This window comes from Brassica napus, chromosome A3 (genome assembly GCF_020379485.1).
Source record: "Brassica napus cultivar Da-Ae chromosome A3, Da-Ae, whole genome shotgun sequence".
Lineage (NCBI taxonomy): Eukaryota > Viridiplantae > Streptophyta > Magnoliopsida > Brassicales > Brassicaceae > Brassica > Brassica napus.
This window is the reverse complement of record NC_063436.1, coordinates 17631883-17641937: the sequence shown is the minus strand read 5'-3', so window position 1 is coordinate 17641937 and position 10055 is coordinate 17631883. Positions and strand designations below refer to the sequence as shown.

At 40.9% G+C, this 10055-nt stretch overlaps 1 non-coding gene across 1 annotated transcript; it reads left to right on the top strand.

Annotated features, from left to right (window-relative positions):
• Positions 1-7519: 7519 nt before the first annotated feature.
• LOC125607707 lies at positions 7520-7626 on the top strand. The gene has a single exon (XR_007338778.1). It is a non-coding gene; the product is annotated as a small nucleolar RNA R71 (small nucleolar RNA).
• The last annotated feature ends 2429 nt before the right edge of the window (positions 7627-10055 follow it).

The following is a 10055-nucleotide window of genomic DNA, read 5'->3' as shown; positions in this document are numbered from 1 at the left end:
ATCACTCAAGAGAAGTCCTTCTAAGCTCCATGAAGAACAGAAATTAAAACAAATTATTTATTTTTAAAATTATATGCAATATATTATTTTACAAAAAAAAAAATTATATGCAATATATATTTCATATTTTAAAATGATATTTTTTGTTTTTGTTTTTTAACATTTGTGTTTATTATTCAAACACAAGTGTATGTTCCTCCCATTGTCGACACACGAGAATGCCCCTTGTGTTTATATTTGAAAAGGTTTGATTAATACTATCTTAAGGATTTGAAGTATTGTAAAAGCACATATAACATTTGTGAAAGTTCATTGGATGCATAAACTTAAATCGGAACAAAATTTTCGTTCGATATGGGCCATATGGCAAAATGATACGTTGGGTTGCATTGCATTTACGACAAATAGTATAGGGCAATAATATTCAGAATTTCAGATAGTTCATTAGACCGTCCACGTTTCAGTATGTTAATGTTTATGATAACCAAAAAAGTTTAAATGCGAGGGAATATATTGAAGCCAACAATAAAAAAAAAGAATATATTGAAGCCAACAATGATACGTTCAATACTTACCCAAAGTAGAAGGTGACTTTTATCACCCGCTAACTAAAGCCTAACTACTTTCCTCTAGTGGAAGGTTGGCACTTATGTTTTCCATTTATATATTGACTGTTACTAAGAACCTTGGCACTTAGAGCAACAGCATCGCTGTATATAGCGAAATTTCTTAGGAATTAAAAGAGTGAATTTAAATAAAAAATGGTTATAAACGCAGATTTTGTTTGTTAATTAAGAAACGTTTATATGTGGTTTGGGGAGGCACGTGTCACCTAGGCGAGACCGAAAGAAAGACGCGTGAGAGGGAGCAAAACAAATCAACTCCATTCTCTCTTCTTTCTTCTCTTTTCTCCCTTGGCTCTCTCCCGTGTTCCGGTTGTAACAACGGCGAATCGACCCTTGTTGGTCTACTTATCGAGGCCTCTGTATCCCTACGACGGTGATACGAACGATCTCTCTTCTCTCCTCTCAGTGTCGGCGTTATCTCTCTCTCGAGGCAATCTCCTCTCAGATACCGAATCGAGCCGCTCACATACCGAATCAAGGTCTGACATACCGAATCCACCGCTCACATATCGAATCGAGACCAAAGCCGTGAACCTCTGTCAACATCGATCTCTCCCCCGATTTGAACCAACAGCTGATTCGACCCATCTCTCTGCCTATTCGATTGTCAACGAGGTATCTCTCACTCCTCTGTCCGCGTTTTTCGATTTGATTGTATGTAACCCTAATTTTTTTTAGGGTTAAAATTAGGGTTTCTGTCGATTGAATGGTAGGGGTTTTGCTAGAGGTTGGTGATTGGTATTGACAATTAGGGTCGTATATATGTGATTGTAGGTTCGTGATTGAACTTTTGTTAAAATTGGTGATTGATCTCTTGGTTTATTTTCGTAACTGTGTTTACTTGTTCTTTATCCTCGTATAGCATGATTTACAGACACTGTAATGTCGCTTAAATACAAATAAATTGAAACTATGTCTGCTGTATGTATGTGTTTGATGGCAACTTTGATCACGATTTTTTAAAAAACCCATTGGTGAAAATGTGTTTCAGCATTCCAAATATTTTTAAAACCCTTGTTAATTATTTGATTTCATTGGTCTTCACCATTCATTCTTTGATGTGGTATTGTATTTTGCATTGAGTGTTTGGATTTATTTTTTGAAAATAATAGAATGACAGAACTTCGGGTATTGCTTGAGAATTCAATGAGTGATGTGTGGTTTCCTTGTAATTGTGTCTTTGAGCATTAATTATGTTACCTGGTAGCTGAAATGAAATTGATTTGCGTGATATGAGTTTAGTTTGTTCTCAACCGAAATGCAATAGTTAGAAGAATAGTTCTCATGTTTAACACTTAGTTTAGTTTGATGTGAACTATATATGAATAAAGTGAAGTTTGATTTTAATGAAAACATCAAGATATTTAATTTTCCTCTAGGCTTTGATGGTAGTGTAATAAGTTGTGATTAGATGGATACTCGTTTATGGTTAGGTCTTTAATATATTAACTTATTGCTAGTAACATTTTTCCACTTATAAAACCCCATTCCTTGGCTTCTGTCACTCTTCATTCATACAACAACCTTCTCATTCTCAATCTTTTTAATTCGCCCCTCTCTGTTCTTTTTCAAATGGATCCAAGGGCACCATATAGCCAGTCCTCTAGCTATGTGGGCCTTTTGAACTCTCAAAATGACAGTGTTCCCCATTCAAACTTTCCCTTTGAGAGTTTCCCATCTAGTATCAACATAGGAGATTCCGAAATCCCTCCCTTCGCTAGCCAACATTATGATGAGGCTCCATCTGAATCTCAAGAGACACCAGTGGGGCGTAGGGAGAGAAAAAAATGGACCCCAGCCGATGATGAGGTCCTCATCAGTGGATGGCTTAACACTTCTAAAGATATCATAGTTGGAAATGGTCAAAAGTTAGGGACTTTCTGGTTACGTGTTGCAGAATACTATGCTGAAAGTCCTCATGCTAAAGCTACTGGTGACAAGAGAGGTCATCTCAACTTGAAGCAGAGGTGGCACAAGATCAATGAACTGACAAATAAGTTCTGTGGGGCGTATGCAGCGGCTGAGAGACAACAAAGCAGCGGCCAGAGTGAGACTGATGTGTTGAAACTCGCTCATGAAATCTACTTTGCTGATTACTCCCTAAAGTTGATGTTAGGAGTTTTCAAGGCTCCTAAGACAAATGTTGTAGTATAGAAGATTGTCGAACCAGTTCTGAGGGATATCAAAGCACTGAGAATGCAAGTACTCACTTAATCTAAGTGCAACCAATGATTTAGAAGGGTTTTAAACTATGACTAAAACTAGAAAGCAATAACAGAATGATACTTTCTTGACTAAAGGAAAAGAGAACTCATGGGTATAGGGATTAGACCTTGGGTGATCAAGTATCGAACTAAGGATGGCAGATGATCAATCAAACTATCAACCTTAAGCCTAGACACAATTCTAAGCAAGCTCTATGTCTAGATGAATGCTCATTTGCTAACATATCTCAAACATCAAATGTCTTTGGTTGAATAATATGAAAGCAATCATTACTAACAAGTCTATTAGCTATCTTAGTACCTTTAACAACAAATGTCTTTGGCAAAGTATACTAAAAGCCTAGGAGAGTTGTCTCGGGCATTTCATCGAACACCTTTCGGGTGAGAAATGCCTAAGGATCAACAACTGAGTGGCCAACTCAGAAGATGCATTATGATTACTCTACTAGCAAGGAAATATGAATGATCTACACTAAAACATCCTAGCTCTAACCTAATCACCCTTAATCTCCCTAACCCATGAATTCAAAAGGTGATTACTCACTAATCTCCATGATTCCTCTTAAACCCATATTGGATTTCAGATTAATCATGTAAAGAAATAGATAAGAAATCAACAAGAACACAAGAACATAACAATCAAAATCCAAGAGATGAACTTCTCAAGAGAGTTCTTGTGTCTTTCTCAATAGATCAAAGATAAAAGATCATCTGCCACTGGTGGCTACAAAAGATGTTTAAAACATAGGTTTTTCCAAGTGCAAAACGTGCATAATGAAATGACCAAAAGGCCCTTAAGTAAAATAGAAATCGAGCAGATAATAGGCGCGGAGCGACCTCGGCTCGTCGCTCTGGACAGGTCGCTCCAAGCTTCGGGAGCGACCTCGCTGGGTCGCTGCGAGAGGTCGCTCCGAGAGCGAGTTGTGTGTCTCCGGACGTGAAAACGCGAGCGACTTTGTGCAGTCGCTCCAACGGGTCGCTCTGGATCGGGAGCGACTTTGGTAGGTCGCTCTGAGAGGTCGCTCCAGGGTCATCTAAGACTGTTCGGAGTAATGAGAACGCGAGCGACTTCATGGCGTCGCTTTAGGAAGGTCGCTCTGAGAAGTGGGACACAGCGACTTCGTGATGTCGCTCCGGGAGGTCGCTCCCATGCTCGGTTCGTTCAATGGTCACCTTTTCACCTCTTTTGAGCTCCAAATAGCCTCATGTGGTATTCCAGTACCTAATAGAGACTCATGTATGCAAAATGCAACCTAAACATGTCTGAAACCTAATCTATATGATGAAAATGCTCATGGATGAATGGATAAAACAATGCAAATATGCAAGATATCAACTCCCCCAAACTTGTTCTTTTACTTGTCCACAAGTGAACTTTCTAGAACTCATAGGGAGAGAGGTTGAAGGAGGGAGCACATAGCCAAAAGAAACACAACTAGCACACTCTCTTATTACACTCTAGCTTCTCTAGGCCTATCTTAACTCTTTTTGTTCTTACACTCATCATCAAGCATCCACACATTCAAATCAACCAACTCTCACATTCATTAAGCACAAAACATCAGGTGAATTCTTGCAAATGGTCAGTTGGTCCAAGTCATTTGGTTGGGTAAGGGAAGGCTTTTATTCAAGTGATTCAAGAGGTTCAAAACATATGATCTTTAAGGTGGTTTACTCTCAAAACAAGTAGCCTTGACATTGCACATAATATATCTAAGAAAGGGACCAACTCATGCATACAATGCTCAATCTCCATTGTTCTACCCTTTTCCCAAACATACAATTACACAATCATTCCCAAATGTCAAACCCAACTCACATCTCTCACCAAAAGATCCTAAGAACTTTAACTCCTTCTCTTTGAAATCTACAAGGGATTTTTTCAGAACCTCAAAATATTTCTTAGCTCCTAACAACTTTGCTAGCCCCTTTTTCTTTTCTTTTTTTCTTTTTCTTTTCTCTTTTTTTTTCGTTTTTTTTTTTCTTTTTCCTCTTTTTTTTTTTTTTTTTTTTTTTAGGCTGGGGGCCAAGACTTTCAAAACTTGAGCTAGAGGCTTCTCTACTTATCCCAATAAAACAATTCACTTAAGCACAAAGAGTCTATTCTTTTCCTTTTTCATTTCTCCCAAATCATAATCACAACACTCACCCCCCACCTATAGCTAGACAATAGAGTGCCCAATCTAGCAAGAATGAAGATCAAGCATTGTCGTTCCCGATACTCTCAACATTATGCGCATGTAAGACTTTCCGAAGAAGGCCTCACTCATCAAACAATGAAAGCTTAAAAGGAGGGAAAGGTTTTGGGAGTGGTCTACCACTAGAGTTTGTCAAAATAAGATTGGCATAAAGGATGTGACAACTCAAGTGTGTATAGCCATGACTCAGTACACAAGGGACCATGAGCAAGAAGCATTAAGTTCGTTCAGTTCAAATAAGGTTGTAGTTGGCTTCAAAGACTGAGTTTCAGCAATCAACAAGTTTCAGGAAGAGTTTTCAAGGCTCGAAACATACAAGTCTTTTTGAGAGGTGCAAAAGCTACTCAGGTGCAACGTAGTGTTCTTTACAAGGCATTTAAAATCATTGCTCCCAATGCAAGTGAATGCAACCTATATGCTCTAGACTCTCCTAAAAATGCAAATGATGCAAACTAAATGATTGATTTTTTTTTTTTATCTATGCAAATAGGTATGCCATGCATGACTCAATGAAACAACATCAAAGCAAACATGATCAAATACTTGGTACCTCCCCCAAACTTGAGTTACACAGTCTCTGTGTCGTCAAGTAGAGAGAGATACCGAAAAGAAGACTAATATGCAAAAATGAAATGGTATATACAAGGGAGTGTGGTGGGTTACCTTCTATAGGGAATGAGTAGAGGGAGATGCTCCCTCCTCGTCGTCCTCAGGTGGTAACTCTTCAAGGTGCTCATCAGCAGGAGTGCCCATCTCTTCAATGTAGAAGGCTTGCCCGAACACAGTTGGTTTCCTCATTTTCCCCTTGATGTCAAAGTGGAGGATGTTCTCTTTACCCAAATGGAGATCAATCGTGCCCTCCTTCACATTAACAATAGCTCCTGCTGTAGCTAAGAATGGCCTTCCTAGAATCAATGGATCTTGAGCCTCCTCACCCATCTCAAGCACCACAAAATCTGTAGGTATCTCATACCTTCCAATCTTCACAGGGAGGTCCTCTAAGATGCCCACAGGGTACTTCACTGAACGATCAGCTAACACCAGAGAGAGTCTACACTTCTTGTACTGAGTGAATCCAAGCTTCTTTGCAACAGACAAAGGCATCAAGCTGACACTAGCTCCCAAATCGCAGAGACTTTTCTCAAATACCATAGGTCCAAGAGCACAAGGTAGTGTGAAGCTTCCTGGATCCTCTAATTTCTCTGGAACATCAAGCCTCTGGATGATGGCATTGCACTCATGGGTAAGAATCATCATGCCTTCCATCTCCTTCTTCTTTGCAGCTACAACATCTTTCAGGAAATTGTTGTATTGAGGAATCAACATGAAAGCATCGATGATGGGCATTGCAACCTGAGCTTCACTCATTTGCTTCTCAAACAGAGCCTTGTACTTCTCTAGCAGCTGCTTCTTGAATCTACCAGGGAATGGAAGTTTGGGTTCATAGGGAGGAGGAACAAAAGAACTTTCACTTGCTGGAGTAACAACTTCACCATCCTTTACTGTCTTCTTCTCCTCTCCAACCTTTCCTTTACCTTTGGCTTCCACTATCTTCTCCAAGATCTCGTCATTGATCTTCTCATCAACAATCACCACTTCATCATCTATGTTGATGGCAACCCCCTCACCTAGTTTCTCAGCATCCTTGGTGAGGGTTCTAGGAGGTAACTGCTTACCACTCCTAAGGGTGATAGCTTTGGCCTCCTTGGGATTTTGGTCAGACTTTCCAGGTAGAGATCCTTGCTGGCGATTCTGGTGAGTGTTCATGGAAGCAAATTGATTCTCTAAATTCCTGACTGTAGAAGCAAGGTGTGAGAATTTGTTGTTGAGCTCATTGTAGCTCCCATCAATCTTGGAATGAAGGTTCTTCAACTCATAACCAACTTGCTTCTCACTTCTAGTCTGAGACTCCAAGATTTGCTTCAGTAAGGTATCAGTGCTGCTCTCTTGAGGAGCAGAGGAACCAGACGAGGGGTTTTGCTGAGGCTGATAGCTGCCTTGCTGGTTGTTTCTTGGCGGATAGCCACTCTGTTGGTTGTTTGGGTAGGATTTCTGTTGGTAGTTGTTGTACTGAAAGTTGGGCTCCTTTTTGTACCAGCTACCATTGTTGTTGATGAAACACAACTCCTCTTGACCTTCCAACCCCTCAACCTCATTGACAGCAAGTGGATCTTCCTGCTTGGAGTTACCAACAAACTTCAGCTGCTCTTGGGTGGCTTTTTCAGCAATGAGTAGATCGATCTTGTCTTCCAAAGCTTTGATCTCTTTCCTCGTCTGCTTATCATCTGTTCTACTGCCTCTGTCGTGGTCTCCACTGTAGACTGCATCACTCTTTACCATGTTGTCAACCAGCTCTTCTGCATCCTCCTCAGTTCTCCCCAAGAAGAACCCATTGCTAGCTGTATCCAGTCTGGCTCTGTACTTAGGAAGAGCACCACGGTAGAATGTGCTCAGCAAGCTCTCCTTAGAAAAGCCATGGTGTGGGCATTGAGCTTGGTAGCCCTTGAATCTCTCCCAGGCTTCACTGAAGCCTTCCAAGTTCTTCTGTTGAAAGCTGGAAATCTCGTTTCTCAGCTTAGCAGTTCTTGAAGTAGAGAAGAACTTCTCCAAGAATGCTTTCTTGCAGTCATCCCAAGTAGTGATGGAGTCACTGGGTAGAGACTTCTCCCACTGACGTGCCTTATCCCCCAAAGAGAAAGGGAATAGCTTGAGCTTTAAGGCATCTTCGGACACACCATTGGTTTTTGACAACCCACAGTAGCTGTCGAACCTGTCCAAGTGATCAAATGGATCCTCTAGAGCCAAGCCATGATACTTGTTGTTCTCGATCACGTTGAGGAGTCCTGATTTGATCTCAAAGTTGTTGGCTGCCACAGCGGGTGCTCGGATTCCCAATCTATGACCATGAATGTTGGGGCGGTCGTAAGTGCCAATGGGTCGAGCTGCTCGCTGTTGGTTTTGAGGTATGTCTCCCATATCAGTGTTCAATCTCTGCAAGTGAGCCTGTTGCTCTTCTTCTCTTCTATTTCTAGCACACTCTCTCTCTAAAGCTCTGATGTCTGCAGCTATTGGAACTAGGTTTGATGGACCCCTGCTCCTCAAGTTCATACACCTGTAGATTAAAGGGAGGTGAAGAAAGAGAATCAGTAACAAAAGAAAATAAAAATGACTTAGTCTCAAGCAAGTGACTAAATCTCAATGTTCAAATCTACTCAGAATTTGGCAACGGCGCCAATTTGATGTTAGGAGTTTTCAAGGCTCCTAAGACAAATGTTGTAGTATAGAAGATTGTCGAACCAGTTCTGAGGGATATCAAAGCACTGAGAATGCAAGTACTCACTTAATCTAAGTGCAACCAATGATTTAGATGGGTTTTAAACTATGACTAAAACTAGAAAGCAATAACAGAATGATACTTTCTTGACTAAAGGAAAAGAGAACTCATGGGCATAGGGATTAGACCTTGGGTGATCAAGTATCGAACTAAGGATGGCAAATGATCAATCAAACTATCAACCTTAAGCCTAGACACAATTCTAAGCAAGCTCTATGTCTAGATGAATGCTCATTTGCTAACATATCTCAAACATCAAATGTCTTTGGTTGAATAATATGAAAGCAATCATTACTAACAAGTCTATTAGCTATCTTAGCACCTTTAACAACAAATGTCTTTGGCAAAGTATACTAAAAGCCTAGGAGAGTTGTCTCGGGCATTTCATCGAACACCTTTCGGGTGAGAAATGCCTAAGGATCAACAACTGAGTGGCCAACTCAGAAGATGCATTATGATTACTCTACTAGCAAGGAAATATGAATGATCTACACTAAAACATCCTAGCTCTAACCTAATCACCCTTAATCTCCCTAACCCATGAATTCAAAAGGTGATTACTCACTAATCTCCATGATTCCTCTTAAACCCATATTGGATTTCAGATTAATCATGTAAAGAAATAGATAAGAAATCAACAAGAACACAAGAACATAACAATCAAAATCCAAGAGATGAACTTCTCAAGAGAGTTCTTGTGTCTTTCTCAATAGATCAAAGATAAAAGATCATCTGCCACTGGTGGCTACAAAAGATGTTTAAAACATAGGTTTTTCCAAGTGCAAAACGTGCATAATGAAATGACCAAAAGGCCCTTAAGTAAAATAGAAATCGAGCAGATAATAGGCGCGGAGCGACCTCGGCTCGTCGCTCTGGACAGGTCGCTCCAAGCTTCGGGAGCGACCTCGCTGGGTCGCTGCGAGAGGTCGCTCCGAGAGCGAGTTGTGTGTCTCCGGACGTGAAAACGCGAGCGACTTTGTGCAGTCGCTCCAACGGGTCGCTCTGGATCGGGAGCGACTTTGGTAGGTCGCTCTGAGAGGTCGCTCCAGGGTCATCTAAGACTGTTCGGAGTAATGAGAACGCGAGCGACTTCATGGCGTCGCTTTAGGAAGGTCGCTCTGAGAAGTGGGACACAGCGACTTCGTGATGTCGCTCCGGGAGGTCGCTCCCATGCTCGGTTCGTTCAATGGTCACCTTTTCACCTCTTTTGAGCTCCAAATAGCCTCATGTGGTATTCCAGTACCTAATAGAGACTCATGTATGCAAAATGCAACCTAAACATGTCTGAAACCTAATCTATATGATGAAAATGCTCATGGATGAATGGATAAAACAATGCAAATATGCAAGATATCAAAAGTTCAACCTTGAGCATGCATGGTGTGTGTTAAGGTTTGAACAGAAATGGATTTCACTCAACACTTCTAAACCCGGTGCCAATGGTAAGAGGAAAACTGGTGAGGACGCTTCCAACCCTTCAAGCCCCAATGTTGGTGATGAGGATATACGCCCGGAAGGTGTCAAAGCGGCAAAAGCAAGAAGGAATGGTGGTAAAGGAAAGGCTCAGGTTGACTATGACCGCGTTTGGGAGATCAAGAGGGAGGATTTGGCAGTGAAGGAGAGTCTCTCCAAGCTTGCAATCCTAGACACACTCCTACAAAGAAAAGAACCA